This window comes from Vitis riparia, chromosome 1, assembly GCF_004353265.1.
Source record: "Vitis riparia cultivar Riparia Gloire de Montpellier isolate 1030 chromosome 1, EGFV_Vit.rip_1.0, whole genome shotgun sequence".
NCBI lineage: Eukaryota > Viridiplantae > Streptophyta > Magnoliopsida > Vitales > Vitaceae > Vitis > Vitis riparia.
The window spans coordinates 22565254-22581656 of NC_048431.1; the positions used below are offsets into that span (position 1 = coordinate 22565254).

At 35.2% G+C, this 16403-nt stretch overlaps 1 protein-coding gene and 1 long non-coding RNA gene across 3 annotated transcripts in view; one reads left to right on the forward strand and one right to left on the reverse strand.

Moving 5' to 3' along the window:
• LOC117922958 overlaps nucleotides 1–3973 on the forward strand; it is a 39980-nt gene extending 36007 nt beyond the window's left edge. Inside the window, exons 3-4 of one of the 2 annotated variants that reach the window (XR_004652591.1) lie at nucleotides 3222–3383; nucleotides 3712–3973. This is a non-coding gene — a long non-coding RNA (uncharacterized LOC117922958). Of the gene's footprint in view, nucleotides 1–3221 lie in introns of both variants that reach the window. The other variant, XR_004652590.1, reaches the window with a different exon arrangement.
• LOC117922950 (MADS-box protein FLOWERING LOCUS C-like) overlaps nucleotides 1–16403 on the reverse strand; it is a 72308-nt gene that overhangs the window by 36480 nt on the left and 19425 nt on the right. The gene's annotated exons all lie outside the window — the stretch shown is intronic.

The following is a 16403-nucleotide window of genomic DNA, read 5'->3' on the forward strand; positions in this document are numbered from 1 at the left end:
TCTGAAGTCTGGAATATCCCAAGAAGAGGCACTTCATGGCTTTGGCGGAAAGCTTGTCCTGTCCAGGAGTGAGAATATGAACAAAACAAGTACAACCAAAGACACGAGGATGAAGGAAATAAAGTGGTTGGTCAGGGAAGAGAAGGAAATGAGGAATCTGATCATGTAAAACAGAGGAGAGCATACGATTAATTAAATAACAAAAGGTAAGAACAGCATCCCCTCAAAAACGAAAAGGAACATTACTATGGAGGAGGATAGTACGAGCTGTCTCAACAAGATGTCGATTCTTGCGTTCAGCTACCCCATTTTGTTGAGGAGTATGAGCACAAGAAGACTGATGAAGAATCCCATTATGAGACATAAATGAAGTAAATGGAGCTGAAAAATATTCCCTGGCATTATCACTGCGTAACACACAAATAGAAATATTGAATTGGGTCTGGATTTCAGCATAAAATTTTTGGAAAATAGAGAATAACTCGGCTCGATTTTTCATTAAAAATAACCAAGTACATCGAGAATAGTCATCAATGAAAGTGACAAAATACCGAAATCTTAAAGTAGACGCAGTCCGACAAGGACCCTAAACATCAGTGTGGACAAGCTCAAAAGGAGACTTTGCCCGATTATTCAAACGCTTTGGGAACGAGACACGAGTATGTTTCCTAAGCTGACATGACTCACACGAAAGCGACGACGAAGTGGAAAAACGAGAGACCATCTTCTGGAACTTGGAGAGACTAGGGTGGTCCAAACGACTGTGAATGAGGAGAGGAGTATCAGTGGAAATGCAAACTGTAGGAGATGAATCCGAAGTGAGGTGATAGAGGCCTTGAGACTCACGTCCTATGTCAATCGTCTTCCCCGTACTTCGGTCCTGCAAGGTCACAAATTTATCAGAAAAGGTAATAGAGCAATTAAGAGTACGAGTGATTTTGCTGATGGAAATAAAATTAAAAGGACATTCAGGAGTATAAAGGATAGAAGTGAGAGGTAGAGAAGGCAGAGGAAGGGCCAAACCAATACATTTAGCTACAGTTTGAGAACCATTAGCTAAGGTAATAGTAGGTAAATCAGATGTAGTAGTAATAGAGGAGAAAAGATCCTTATTACCAGATAGGTGATCAGAAGCTCCAGAATCTAGAATCCAGGGTCCAAGAGAAGATGTGTGGGTAAGGCAGGCAAAAGCATTACCAGGCTGGGCAACAGAGGCAACAGAAGCTTGAGATGCCTAAGATGCGAAGGAGCTCGGAGGCTGAGGCAGCTGAGAATCAGAGGACTGGGCCACATGGGCAGTGCGAGGAGGCCGTCCATGTAACTGATAGCAACGATCGCGAGTGTGGCCAAGTTTATTGCAATAGGTGCAATGAGGACGTTGGCCTCTACCTCGGTTACCACTGCGTCCTCCTCGAGAGGTAGTGTGAGAAACTTACACAAAAGAATCTGAAATGCTATCAGATGGCAAAGTCTGAGTGGACGAGATACGAAGGAGGCGAGCAAACACATCATCCAAGGACGGAACTGATGAACTACCAAAAATTTGATCGTGGACAGGCTCAAGATCCGAACAGAGGCCAATAGGAGTAAGAACCATGAAGAACTTATCAAGCTGTGTTTGTTGAGCCCCAACATCAAGAGTAAGAGGCATCACAGTCAAGAACTCCTCCTTAAGAGAGACAATCTGGCCAATATAAGTAGATAGATCCAAGTCCTGTTGGCTGATATGGATAATAGCAGAAGCCACCTTATAAAGACGCTGAATATCATACGTTTATAATCCTTTGACCTGAGTCCAAAATTTAAAACAAGTTTTGTAGGCCTGAAGATGAAAAAGGATCAACGGATCAACGGATTGCCATAATACACTACATAACTGGGCATCTATCTTTCTCCACTGTACGCGCTCAACCTCAGGGATATCTGCTTCCTGTGCAACCAAGTGATCCTCATATCCTTGTCCCATAAACCAAAGTTCAACAGAGGCAGATCAAGAAAGATAATTTTCACTGCCAACCAATTTCTCCGAAGTAATCATAGGAGATCCAGATATGACAGAGGAAACAATGGAAGTTTTAGTAGCTATATCCACTTATCTGGAGAATTAAGTATATTTGGATCGAAGAGAGCCCTAATACAGCTTCAGATGTGGCTGAAGAAGGAAAAACCGAAGAATCGCCCGTGTGAAAGACCAAATGGAAAAGAAAAACAACCGTGGCACCACCGGAAAGGTAGAAGAACACTTCCCAAGGCACGTGCAGGGATTGGGGTTGAGAAAAAATAGTCGGAGGACGCCGGAAAAACTGTTCGGAGGGCCGGCGGAGACAAAAGAACCCCAAAAGAGGCATGTGCAGGACTCAGATGGCAAAAACAAGTATGAAGGGTGGCTAGTCGGCGTCAGGCGAGGCTAGAAAAGGAAGCGCGTTACCGGAAAGTGGCTCACGCGCCCTCATGCACCGGCTTGTGAGATGCAGTCTCCGACCAGAAAAACATGCGTGGTCGGCGCGTGGGTGGTTTTCTGGCTTCGGTGCTTTGGGAAAAATTGGAGATCTCCTCTAGGCGCTCCTTGCGGTGTGGGAAAAAGACGTCGCCGGAAAAGTTCGCCAGAAAAGTCGCCGGCGATGAATGTTTTATGACGACGATTCGACCGATCGGAAAGCTTTGGGGTCTGGGGAAGGTGACCGGAATGAAACACGGTCACAGGAAGGTTTCCCGGAATTGATGACACGGGGAAACTGGAAAGAATTAGGTTTTCTCCCTTGGCTCTGATACCATGTTAAGAGAGAGAGAGAGGAAAACCTTGATTCTCATTCATTGTGTCTACTTACAATTAAGAACATATATATATACAAGGCTAAGAGTCTTAACTACCATAAATGTGACCTATACTAAAAAGGAAAGATTGTACACTATAAATTCATTATATTCAACAATTTTTATAATTGGGTATTTTCTTTGATTAACTTGATGTAGAAAAATAATTTATAGATTCATACTTAATTTTTTTTTTTTACCATTTTAGTCATTTTTTTATAAAATAATTCCATCATTTTAAAACAAAACTTTGTTAATGCTTATTTATATTTAATTTATTATATTCTTATTCAAGCATGCAAATGACCAAAAAAATCCAAAATTTTGGCTGCATTTTTCCTATTTTATAATATTTGGCTAATCAACTATGGTAAAAACTTCTTAATCATTTAAGAATCCTTTTAAAGGTGGATAGCAAGGTAATCAACGGCAGACTTATCTTTCTGCTACTCAACCGGGTGATGAAAGTCCCTAAGACATTGGAGAGTTCAACAAAGAAGAGATTCAAAAACTGAGAAGCTTGCTGGGAACTCTCGAAAAACCGGGTGCTTGCTCATTGGCACTCGAAGGTAAGTCTCTTATCTCTAATGTGTTAAGTGCTTCAGATACTAATTTTCCAAACTCTTGGGTCCTTGACTCAGGAGCAACATACCACATGACAAATTCTTCCTTCAAATTTAGTAACTACAATCCATGCCCTAGTAATAAAAAGATTGCAACGGCTGATGGATGATTGACCACTATTGTTGGTCAAGGTGAAATTAAAATACAACCTTTCTTAGTTTTGAAAAATGTTTTACATGTTCCTAAATTGTTTACCAATCTTGTTTCAATCCATAAGCTTACACAAGGCATGAATTGTAATGTCATTTTTTACTCTACTCATTGTCTTTCAAGACTGGGACTCGGGAAGGATGATTGGAGATGCTAGAAAAAGGATGGGTTGTACTATCTTGAAGCACCAAGCAATCCAAATAGGACTGAGAATAATTTACCTAGGTCATTTATTTCTGAAATTGTTTCCAATAAAGCCAAAATATGGCTACATCATTGTCGTTTAAGTCATCCATCTTTTAATGTTCTGAAAATTTTGTTCCTGTTGTTGTTCAAAGGAATTGATGTAGAAAGTCTTCATTATGATATTTGTGAATTTGTCAAACACTGTCATGTATCTTTTCCCATCAGTAATAATAGAACATTTGTTCCTTTCTTGTTGATTCATTGTGATATTTGGGGTCCCTTTATTGTTCCCAATGTTTCTGGTGCTTGTTGGTTTGTTTCCTTTATTGATGATTGCACTCATGTTACTTGACTCTATCTTATCAAACAAAAATCTGATGTTAGTATTGTGTTCCCAATTTTTCATAGCATGGTAAAAAATCAATTTGATGTGGCAATAAAAAGATTCAGGTTTGATAATGCTTGTAATTACTTTAATCAGGTTTTATCCCCTTATTTTCAAAAAGAGGGAATCATTCATGAATATTCTATGTAAACACTCCACAACAAAATGGGGCTGCTAAAACGAAAAAATGGTCATCTGCTAGCCTCAACCTGAGTTTTTTTTGTTTCAAAACATTATGCCAAAGACATACTGGGGAGAGGCTATCCTCACGGCTACCCACCTTATAAACCGATTACCTTCAAGTGTGTTGAGGTTCAAAAGTCCTATAGAAGTCTTTTCTAAATCTTACCCGAACTTCGATACTTCCAATAAACTTGTTCCTCGAATCTTTGGTTGTGTCTCATTTGTCCATGTTCATGCTCAAAACCAGAGAAAATTTGATCCAAGAGCTATTCGGTGTGTCTTTGTGGGATATTCCTCTACTCAGAAAGGTTACAAATGTTATCATCTTCCTACGAGGAAATTTTATGTTTGTCGATGTCACATTTTTCGAGAATGAATCGTATTTTTCCACTCCTTATCTTCAAGGGGAGACGTCATTGATGGAAAATAAGGATCGGGATTTGTTTTTGTTGGAGCTTTCTTTTTCCCCATTTGTTCAACTTGAGTCTCAATCCGGTCCAAGTCATGAGTCTTGAGTCTCCAAATCCACATGTTGTCCTGATCCAAGAGCTTGAGTCTCAACCTCTGAGTCAAAATTCAGAGTCTTCAACTAAAGTAAATGAAATCCTTGGTCCCTTGGTCCCATATGACCTTTGCAGGTGTATTCAAGGAGGAAGACATGCATTCCTAACCTCTTGCAAGCCTAAGAGTCCAAACCAGCCTTCGGAAAATTAGGTAACACCTGTTTCTGACCCTATTTATGAAAATTCACTTGCACCTCTTGATAGTCATGACCATGATCTGCCTATTGCCATTAGGAAATGTACTAGAGAATGCACTAAGCATCCACTCTACCCACTGTCACATTTTGTGTCATACAAGAACCTGTTACCTTCTCATAAAAGTTTTTTCATGATCTTAAACACTTTATCCATCCCTACCACTCTATCCAAAGTTCTAAACAATGAGGAATGGAGACAAGCTGGGAACCGGTTGACCTTCCTCAAGGAAAGAGCCCCGTGTGATGTAAATGGGTCTTTACGGTGAAGTATAAGGCGGATGGATCACTTGAAAAGTATAAGGCTCGGTTAGTTGCAAAGGCTATACTCAAACATATGGGATGGATTATCAGGAGACCTTTGCACCGGTAGCAAAAATGAAAACAGTAAGGATTCTTTTTTCTCTAACTGCTAATTATGATTGGGAGTTGCAACAATATGATGTGAAAAATGCATTCTTAAATAGTGATCTTGAAAAAGAAATTTACATGGAAATCCCACCTTGTTTTAGAGATGAGTTGAGAGGAAAAATGGTGTGTAAAGAAGGCCCTTTATGGACTTAAACAATTCCCAAGGGCTTGGTTTGGTAGATTCACTAAAGCTATGACGACAATGGGGTACAAGCGAAGTCAGGGTGATCACATGTTCTTTATTAAACACTCAAAGTCAGGGGGAGTCACGGCTTTGTTAGTCTATGTGGATGATATAGTTGTGACCAAGAATGATTTAAAGGAAAGAAAAGTCTAAGATGTCAGTTGGCAAAGGAATTTGAGATCAAAGACCTTGGCAAGCTTAAGTACTTTCTCGGAATTGAAGTAGCTTACTCCAAGTGAGGAATATTTATCTCCCAACACAAATACGTATTGGATTTGTTGAAAGAGGCAGGGAAACTCGCTTGTAAACTTGTTGAAACGCCTATTGAACAAAATCACCGAACTGCAGAAGAAAGTGAAGATGTGGTTGTGGACAAAAAATGTACCAAAGGCTCGTTAGAAGGCTCATTTATCTCTCTCATACAAGGCCGGATATTGCTTACATAGTGGGAGTCGTAAGCCAATTCATGCATAAACTGAAAAAGATTCATTTACAAGTTGTTCATAGGATCCTTCATTATCTAAAGTCTTCTCCGGGAAAAGGTATTCTCTTCAAAAAGGGATGGGAACTTGGTCACTTGGAGGAACAAGAAGCAAACCATGGTTGCAAGATCTAGTGTTGAGTTTGAATTCAGAGCAATGGCACATGATGTATGTGAGTTGTTATGGTTGAAGATTATTTTTGATGATTTGAAGGTTAGATGGGGGCACATGATGTATGTGAATTGTTATGGTTGAAGATTATTCTTGGTGATTTGAAGGTCAGATGGGACGAACCAATGAGGCTTTATTTTGACAACAAATCAACTACTAGCATCGCTTATAATCCAGTGCAACATGATCAGACGAAGCATATTGAGATTGATAGACACTTTATCAAAGAAAAACTAGATAGTGGCTTGATCCACACCTTACGTTCCTATAAGGGGTCAACTAGTATATATTTTAACGAAGGGGCTAGCAAGCACCGTATTCCAAGCAATTACAAGCAAGTTGGGAATGGAAAATATCTATTTACCAGCTTTAAGGGGAGGGTTAAAAAGTCACACGATATATGATTATTTTTTGTTAAGGAAACTATGTAAATATAGAATCTCATGTATAGTCAACTGTATTGATATCAATCCCTGATTTGTAGGGATTTATATGGTAGTTTCTCTTTCCGTTTTGTAGCAGCTGTTGTATATATATGAGACTAGTCCTGTACCTTGATTTAATTTTTTGGGAGAATAAAATCAATCATTATTTTCCAGAGTCCAAGTGACATCATTAAGTCTTAAACAGTAGGATTTATCCTCCCATGGTTGGAAACATGCTATGGATGAAAAAACGAGTGCTCTTAATGAAAATCAAATTACATGACAAAGGTGGTTGGTTATCATAGGGTGTATCACAAATAGGTGGGGAAGCATAGGAAAAGTAAATAAGACACAAATTTTAACATCTTCAATTTTTTTCTTTCTTTTTTTTTCCCCTTCATTTAAACCCTTGTATCACAAATATCACTCCTACCCAAAGCCTAAAATTTCTAAGTAATTAAATTCAACCAAGCACAAGTAAACAATAATAGTGAATATAATTGCTTATAGTTGCTCTCAATGTAGACCCAAGTCTCATTATCTAGTCAGCAAAACACATAAGCAAATCAATGTGATTACTAACACATAAATGGATCAATGAGATTACTATTATGTTATAAACTTTAGTAAGATTATAGTTAAGTGCTTTACAAAATCAAAGGGAAAGAAGATCATATTTGTGAAATAACCTTATAGGTGTAAAGTAAATGAGCCTAACAAAATTTCAAAAGTGAAATATTGTGAATTTTAACATTATTTTACACATTCCATGAATAAAATTTGTACATCAAACACAAATTTAATTGTTTAATTAAAGTAAAACATCTCAATTTTCCTTGCAAACACTTAGGCAATGTTACTTCTTACCCAAATCTCTAAATGTCTAAGTAATTAAATTCAACCAAGCGCATTATGTAATAACAGTAAATATAGTTACTCTCAAGGTAGCCCTATATCTTGGAATTGGTTAATTAGATGAAAATTTAACAATTCAAGTAAGATAAGACACTGATGATTGTCTTTGTTGATGCTTTGACGATATCACATTTACCTAAAGCTTCAAATATCTAAATAATTAAATTCAACCAAGTTAGGATAAACAATGTTAGTAAATATAGTTATCTTCTAAGGTAGATCAATGTCTCAAAATTGGTACATCGGATAGAAATTTGACTATTCAATTAAAATAAGGCATTATGATTGTCCAAAGCTTAAAATGTCCATGTAATTAAAGTCAATTTAAGTGTGAGCAAAAAATACATATGCTCCATCAAGATCACTCATATCTAGAATGCAAAATATTTGAACAATTAGATTCAACTAAGCACAAGTAAACAGAAAATTGTCCTTGTAGTTGAAGATGCTCTAGCATATCAATTTAAATAAGGCATTGTGATAGTCTTTATAGAAGTTTTAGTAATATCATTCCTACCCAAAGCCCAAAATGTCTATTTTAGAGGCAGTTAATGTCTCAAAATTGGTAGATCCAATGGAAAGTTAAGCATTCGATTAAATAAAAGTATTTGTGCAAAGTTTGAAATATTTAAATAATTAAATTTAACTAAGTGTGGGTACACAATGACAAATTGCCCTTGAAGATGCTCCTACAATATCATGCCATGTCTTGGAATCGATATATTAGATGAGAATTTGACTATTCAATTAAGGCATTCTAATTGTCCTTTGTAAAAGCTCCAACAAAATCACTCCTACACAAAGCTCAAAATTTCTAAATAATTAAATCAACTAAGCGTGGGTAAACAATGACAATATGTATTATTACTCTCAAGGTAGTCCCATGTTTCAAAATTGGTAGATCAAACGGAAATTCCACCATTCAATTAAAACATAATGTTGTGATTATCCTTATAGATGTTCCTACCAGACTGCACCTACCCAAAGTTTGAAATATCTAAATAATTAAATTCAACTAAGTGCAGGTGACTCGAAAAGATCACATCTACCCAAAGTTTGAAATAACTAAAGAATGAAATGCAACCGAGCGTGGGTAAAGAATGATAGCTCTTATAATTACTCTCAAGGTAGTGTCATGTTTCAAAATTGGTAGATCATATGGAAATTCCAATATTCAATTAAAATATAGCACTGTGATTGTCCTTGTAGATGTTCCTACTAGATCACACATACCCAAAGTTTCAAATATCTAAATAATTTAATTCAACCTAACGTGGGTAAACAATGATAGCACTTATAATTACCATCAAGGTAGTCCCATGTTTCAAAATTGGTAGATCAAATGGAAATTCCACTATCCAATTAAAATACAACATTGTTATTATCCTTGTAGATGTTCCTACTAGATCACACCTACCCAAAGTTCGAAATATCTAAGTAATTAAAGTCAACCAAGTGTGGATAACTTGGCAGGATCACATCTACCCAAAGTTTGAAATAGCTAAATAATGAAATTCAACCTAGTGTGGGTACACAATGATATATTGCCTTTTAAGGTGCTTCGACAATATCACACCATGTCTTGGAATTGATACATTAGACGGAAATTTGACCATTCAATTAAAGTAAACTATTGCAATAATCCTTTGCAAAAGCTTCAATAATTACAATGTCTTTGATTGAATAGTCAAATTTCTATCTAATGTATCAATTCTAAAACGTGGTGTGATATCGTTGGGGCACCTTAAAAGGGCTCAAAATTTTTAAATAATTAAATTCAACCAAGAATGAGTAAAGGACGGTACCATTACTCTCAAGGTAGTCCCATGTCTCAAAATTGATTATTCAACTAGCATTGTGTGTGTCCTTGTAAAGGCGCCAACACTAATAATAGGTAAACAATGACAAATTGTTCAAATGCTCCAATAATATTACACCTATCCAAAGCTCAAAATATCCAAGCAATTACATTCAATCCGATAGGTAAACAATGACAGTAAATACGGTTACTCTCAAGGTAACTCCATGTCTTGGAATTGGTTCATCAAACCAAAATTTAAATATTCAATTAAAATCATTCATTGCAGTTATCACTCTTACCTAAAGCTCAAAATGTCCAAGGAATTAAATTTAACTAAGGTCAAGCAAACAATGACAATATATACATTCTCAAGGAAGCCCCCATGTCTCATTATATGGTCAGTGCAACACATAAATGAACCAATGGGACTTTTATTTGCGTTATACTCTATAAAAAAACTATTGCTAAAAGGAAGTCATTTACACAATTGAAGGGAAAGGAAATGTTATTAAGCTTAATTCTAATCTAATTGTTGGTGTATTAATTTAGATTGGTCATTTTGCTCTAAAGATTACTAGTTAGATATTATTGCACTACCACTAAGTCTTCTACTGACATGTTCGAATTGAAGAAATGAATTTGAAGGTAAAGTATGTATGTATTTTGCATTTGTTTAAGTTAAAGAATGACAAAATTGAATTCAATATAAAAGAAAGTCCAATTTTTTTTTTTTTAAAGTTTAAAATATTGTTTTTTTATTGGTTTTCACTTTCCAAACTTACTAAACTTCCTATTCTATTCTAATTAGACTTTTTGTGTTTATAAAAAAAAAACTATTTTTCATAAACCTAGAAAAAGGGTCACAGAAAGAGGGAAAAAAAGAAGAAGAATATTTTACCATTGATCCAAAAACTCTCAAAAGTCAAGATTTCCATTAGAGAAACTTGAAAGCCCTTTCAGAAATGGAAAATTAGAAGTTGAGGATTTGGATCATTGTCTCAATATAGTTTTAAGGTGATATACTATGGAACACAGGTGACTGAAGCATCTAGGCTATAGGTAAACTTGTATACGATTCTTTCATATTTACTAGATTTTTTATGTAGTTGATAAACCCATGGTTTTTGTATTTACAAAGGTTGAAGCAATCTCTTGATCCTTGTCAGTGATTTTCCACATATATTGAGTCCTGTGTGTGATGAAATTATTTGGGATTATCAAGAGTTATATAAATTCTCATAGATAGACCTAAAGTTATTAATTTAAGATATTTCATTTGAGCTTAAAATTTGTGATCACTACCTATTCACCATCTTCTAGGTAATTTTGTTAATAAAAAGTTTGAACTTACACTTACTTTGAGTGCTAGTCTTGTGAAAATTTTAACATGGAAATAACTAGCTTATGACAGCTAAGCATTGTCCTTGTAAGCCTATTTAGAATTCACAAATGATGGATTATTTACTCGAAATAAGGAATGTAGACTAAAATTTAGACCACCATAAGAAAATTTCCCTCTAATGATGGTAACTTACAATAGCAATTTAACTTGGCCTATAAATTAAGATTAGTTATAATAATTAGTCATTTCATTTTTTTGCTCGATTGAAAAGTAAGAGCATGAATACATTAAAACATGGAAGTCTATTTATATTTCAAAAATAGAATAAACTTTTTGTAATAAAAATAATTACTAAATATAATAAACTGTTGGATAATTTGCTAGTTGGAAATTCTGGTAGATTGGGTGGCAAATTATTGAATATTTTTCCAACCCAAATGAGCTATATATTTGTATAATTGTTCATAGAATCTCCTAGGATTTTTTTCCTTTCTTAGCATTCTTCATTTATTTTATGTGTCTTTGATAACATAATCATAGGCATTATTTCCTATGCTGCTATTTTTATACAATTATTCTATATATGTTCATTTGTAATCTTATACAATAAAACGCAACAGAAAGCATTTCTAGATCTAAATGAGAACATGGTATTAAAGCTAGAATTTTCTTTGTCTAATCACTAGCATTCTCAGTGTCCTATGCCTTCATTGCCATAAATTTTTTTCCAAATCATATCCTATTATTTTTTTATCCTATGTTAGAAACATCATTTTAGATTAGGCCCTCATTCAGGAAAAAAATAAGGGTTTCTCTAAGGAAAAAAAAAAAAAAAACTATTCGATGTTATAATTGTGGTAGGCAAAGACACGGTGTTTTCTGACTACCTTAGCCCCAAAGATGTTAAAAAGTCTATGCAAGGAACTTGAAGAGGCACAAATTCGAATGTAAGTGATTCAAGATCAAAAAGACTACTTTGCCTTTATTGCTTCAATTGGTTCTAATCAGGATAATTGTAGTGATGATAGTAGTAATTTTGATGATAATGTATCCATAATTGAAAATTGGTGCAAAGAGTATCAATTTTCTTTAAATAATTGCATCAAATTAAGCCATTAAAATGTTAGGAATCTTAAAATTTTCCTTAGTAAGTGATTAATAGGGAATCTTCTTAAATTTAGTAGATTTTGAGTTCTTAAATTTAAATTTACATATCATGTTTGACTTAGTTCTAAAATTGTTTCCTAAAGTGATCCTTAGCATCTTAGTTGCAATTAATTCAATTTATTTCCAAGAAAATAATGTCATCACTTGCAAAATTTGGAAACACTCCCCAATGGAAAAAAAAACAACCATGGTTAAAAGTGTGATTTCCATGTATGGTGTAAAATGGCTCCACTATTCAAAATAAAAAAAACAGTAAAAGATAAAAATGATGAAATCTTTATTTGAGGAGGAGAAAAGTAAAAGTAGTGTTGTATGTAGATCAACACTTGTAGTGTTCAACAAAAATATGGTGAACTTTGCTTAAATTGATTGAATGTTGAATAAATTAGAATTTAACATGGGTTAGTGATCTTCTGGAATTTAAAATTGAAATATGTAAATAATTAATGCCTTTGATTTTTTAGTCCTAGTATACTTTGTTTAGTATTGAAATATCTTTTAGGCCATTTTGGTCATTCACGATTTCTTTTAGACGTTCTTGATTTATTCTTAAAATCTTGGATATTGATTGTATAACTAATTAATTGATTTATTTTCGTTCTTGCTAATATGTCAAGATCCTTTGGATTATTAAAACCCTAGGTTGTCATTGTTGGTTTCTAATGTTTATCTAGTTATCTACGTTATCTAATGTTTACTTTATTCAGTCTTAAAGGCTTATCATCTCAAGTTATCTACGTTAGAAATGACATTTTAGACGCTTAAAGAAATGCTCTATATCTGTTAGCATTGCTTGATGAAAACATATCAACTGCTTAAGCTTTTCTTAAAACGCTCAAGCACTCAAAGTCGCTCCCAACACTCATAGTGCTCAAGTGCTAATCTAGGTTCTAGCAGTCTTGCACATGCTCGTAGCTATAATATATTTTCAATGGCCCATTTTCATATTTATATGTCCTAAGTTGTCTCCTGTACTTTCCCTTTGTGTCCATCATTGCTCATTCTGACTTTATAAGTGTTTCTAACTACTTCTTGGGCTTTTCCAACAGTTTCATTTTTATTTTTTTAAGGTTGTCTCTTATTTTTTTGTGCTTTTTCATATTCTCATTTTTGGTTTCGCATGACTTGGGGTAGACGTCCTAAGGAGGAACCTTCAGCGCCTCCGTCCTATGAGAATATTATAACGCTCTCTCTGTAGGGCCCTTTTGACATTTCGAACCTCTTAGTTGAATGTTTCTATTCTAAGGCCTCTTGCAAGTTGTACTATGCTTGTTTCTATGAGCATAAAGTCAAGGTTTGAGTGTCACATTACCTTTAGTTTTTTTCAAGATATTGTCTTTCCTAATAGCTTTCATGAGAGAAGTTGGGAGCCCCTAACTTCACTTATCGGGACTGCTTATCCTCATTACGTTTGGATGTTCTACATGAACATCCATTCTATCCTAGTCGGGCTACTTTCCGAGTCACCTTATATGGATAGACCCTTTTGATCACTTCATAGTCTATCTATCAGGTCTTTGGTTTACCACTACTTCTAAAGTTTATTTTGTGTTTCTCTACTAAGGTCCAAGGCCTCACTCATAGCTAGATCATCGAGGTCTTTCTCACCTTGTATGGCGAGCACCGTGACATTCTTTTCTATATATTTCTAGTTGGTTTTACCAAGCTAGTTTAGGTCTTTCCAACATTCTTCACCTATACCTTTTGCCCGTCTTCCTACTGGACTAAGATTTAGTGCTCCTCTGCTCGATTCATTCACATAATTTTGTTGGGCCAACAAATTGAGATTGCCTACATCATCATGGATATGATGGCCACTTATCGTGAGTCTACTTCTCTTAGGAGTCTCCCATATGCCTTTGAACATTAGTTGGATGCTTGATAGCATGGTGTGTGTGGATCGCATGCTCTCATTAATGATAGCGCATGGTCCAAACACATGAGCAACACTCGCAAACCCATTGTTTTTTTACATAGTCGAGGATGCGAAAAAGATTTGCACGATGCAACATGATCAACTAGATCTACCAGATTTGCCTATAGAGAAGGATTTACCTTTGGAGCAAAGTGAGCCCGTACCTCGAGGGTGTAAAAGTCATGGGAAAGAGCGAGCCCCAACTTTTACTGAGTCTAGGCTTTAGCAAATAATGAATTCCATAGACCAACTCCACTTGTGCATAGATACATTGAGTACTCATGTGGATGAATGTAATCGTGAGCTCATGAAGCATGTGGATGTTTGCTTTCAAAGTCTCGAGGAGTAGCTCTTATCCCTCACTTCATGACTAATGTCTTAGGATGCTTTCAACTTTACACCCCCACCTCCATTTGATCTAGAGTTTTAGTTGATGAATATGTGGATCAGTTTCTTCTTTGTATTGAAGTTGTCTTAGCTCATTTATCTAATATTTTTTTATGGTCAGGATATACGTTTATTTCTTTATTTCTTGTATCCAAAACCTTTTCATATGTACGGATATCAATTTACTTCCATTGTATCTCGTTTCCTTGTGTTTATTGCTTTTCATTTTTGGGACACACAGAGAGAGAGAGAGAGAGAGAGATAATTGTTCTTTATTGATTGATTGGTTTAAATATCCATTACATGCATGACTCACATACATTTACTTTTCTACTCTTATCTTGATTTGATAGAATTTATGAGTTATCTTTTTTCCCACACATTAGAGCTCGATCCATAGCACGATGTGCAAGGATCACGTGCTCTTATTGAGGAGAGCTCATAGTCCAAACACATAAGCCACACTCGCATACCCATTGTTTCTAATGCAGTTAAGGAGGAGGAGGAAATCTATATGATGAAGTAGGATTAACCAAATCTACCAGAATTGCCTATGGAGTAGGATTTACCTTTGGAGCAAAGTAAGCCTATACATGATGGCATAGTATTCGTGGGAGAGTGTGCTCATCACAATCATCATCTTGCCCCTACTTTTGATGAGTCCAGGCTTCAATGAATGATGGATCCTATAAATCAACTCTACTTGTGGATAGATGCATTTCGTACTCATGTGGATGCATGTGATTGCGAGTGTAGGATTTCAAAATAAAAATCCTCTTGGATTTCAGAATAAAAAATCTCTATTTTGTAGGGATCGGTTAACTAGTTAATAGAGAAATCAGGAATAAATATTCCAAATCTTATTTTTTCCATGTATATCCCTAATTTATAGGGATGCCATATTCCTTGTATCAAGGAGATTTGGTGGTTGTCTTGTATCCATTTTCTCCAACTTATTATGTTTTACATCCCTGATGAAGACAAGAAAAATAAAGAAGTTTTCTTCTCAATAAATCTTGAGCAAGCTCATGGAGCATGTGGATACTTGTTTTCATTTTCTCAAAGAGAAGCTCTCATCCATCACTTCATGGTTGATGTCTCAAGGTGCTTCCAGCTCTGCACCCCACCTCTATATGATCTAAAATTTTATTAGATGATGTTTATGTGAATTAGTTTTTATTTTTTATTTTATTATTATTATTATTGAAGTCGTCTTGGCTTGTTTCTCCTGTACTTTTTTATAGTTCGGATGTACATTTATTTCTATATCTATTGTATACATATGGATATCAATTTACGTCTATTATTGCTTTATCATTCTCATTGTCATTTTTACAACAAAAATGGAGAGAGAATAGTCTTGATAGATAGATAGATAGATAGATAGATAGATAGATAGATAGATTTGTTGGTTGGTTTAAATATCCATTGCATGCATGACTTTACTCTCTTACTATTCTATTGATTTGATAGAATTGATGAGTCTAGGCTTCAGTGAGAGATTATTTTATAGACTAGCTCCACTTGTGGATAGATCCATTGAGTACTCATATGGACGATGCGATCATGAGCTCATGGAGCATGTGGCTCGCTTTCAAAGTCTCGAGGAGCAGCTCTCATCCTTCATAGAATGGTTGGTGTGTCAAGGTGCTTCCAACCATGCATCCATACCTTCACCTAATATAGAGTTCTAGTTGATGTTTATGTGGATCGGTTTCTTTTTTATACTGAAGTCATCTCAGCTTGTTTTTCTTTATCTTTTGGATTTAAAACTTTTTCAATATATATGGATAACAACTTACTTTTTTTTTTCCCTTGTGTTTATTGCTTTATCATTTTCTTTGTCATTTTTGCAATAAAAAAAAAAGAATTTTTCTTGATTTATTGGTTTAAATATCCATTGCATGCATGACTTGCATACATTTACTCTTTTACTTTATGTTGATTTAATAGAATTGATGACTTATCTTTTTTCCCACACACTAGAGCTTGATCCACAACACGATGTGCAAGGATCACATGTTCCCATTGATGAGAGCTCGTGGTCCAAAATGTGTGGGCCACCCACACTTACGCATTGTTTTTATGCGGTTGAAGAGGATGA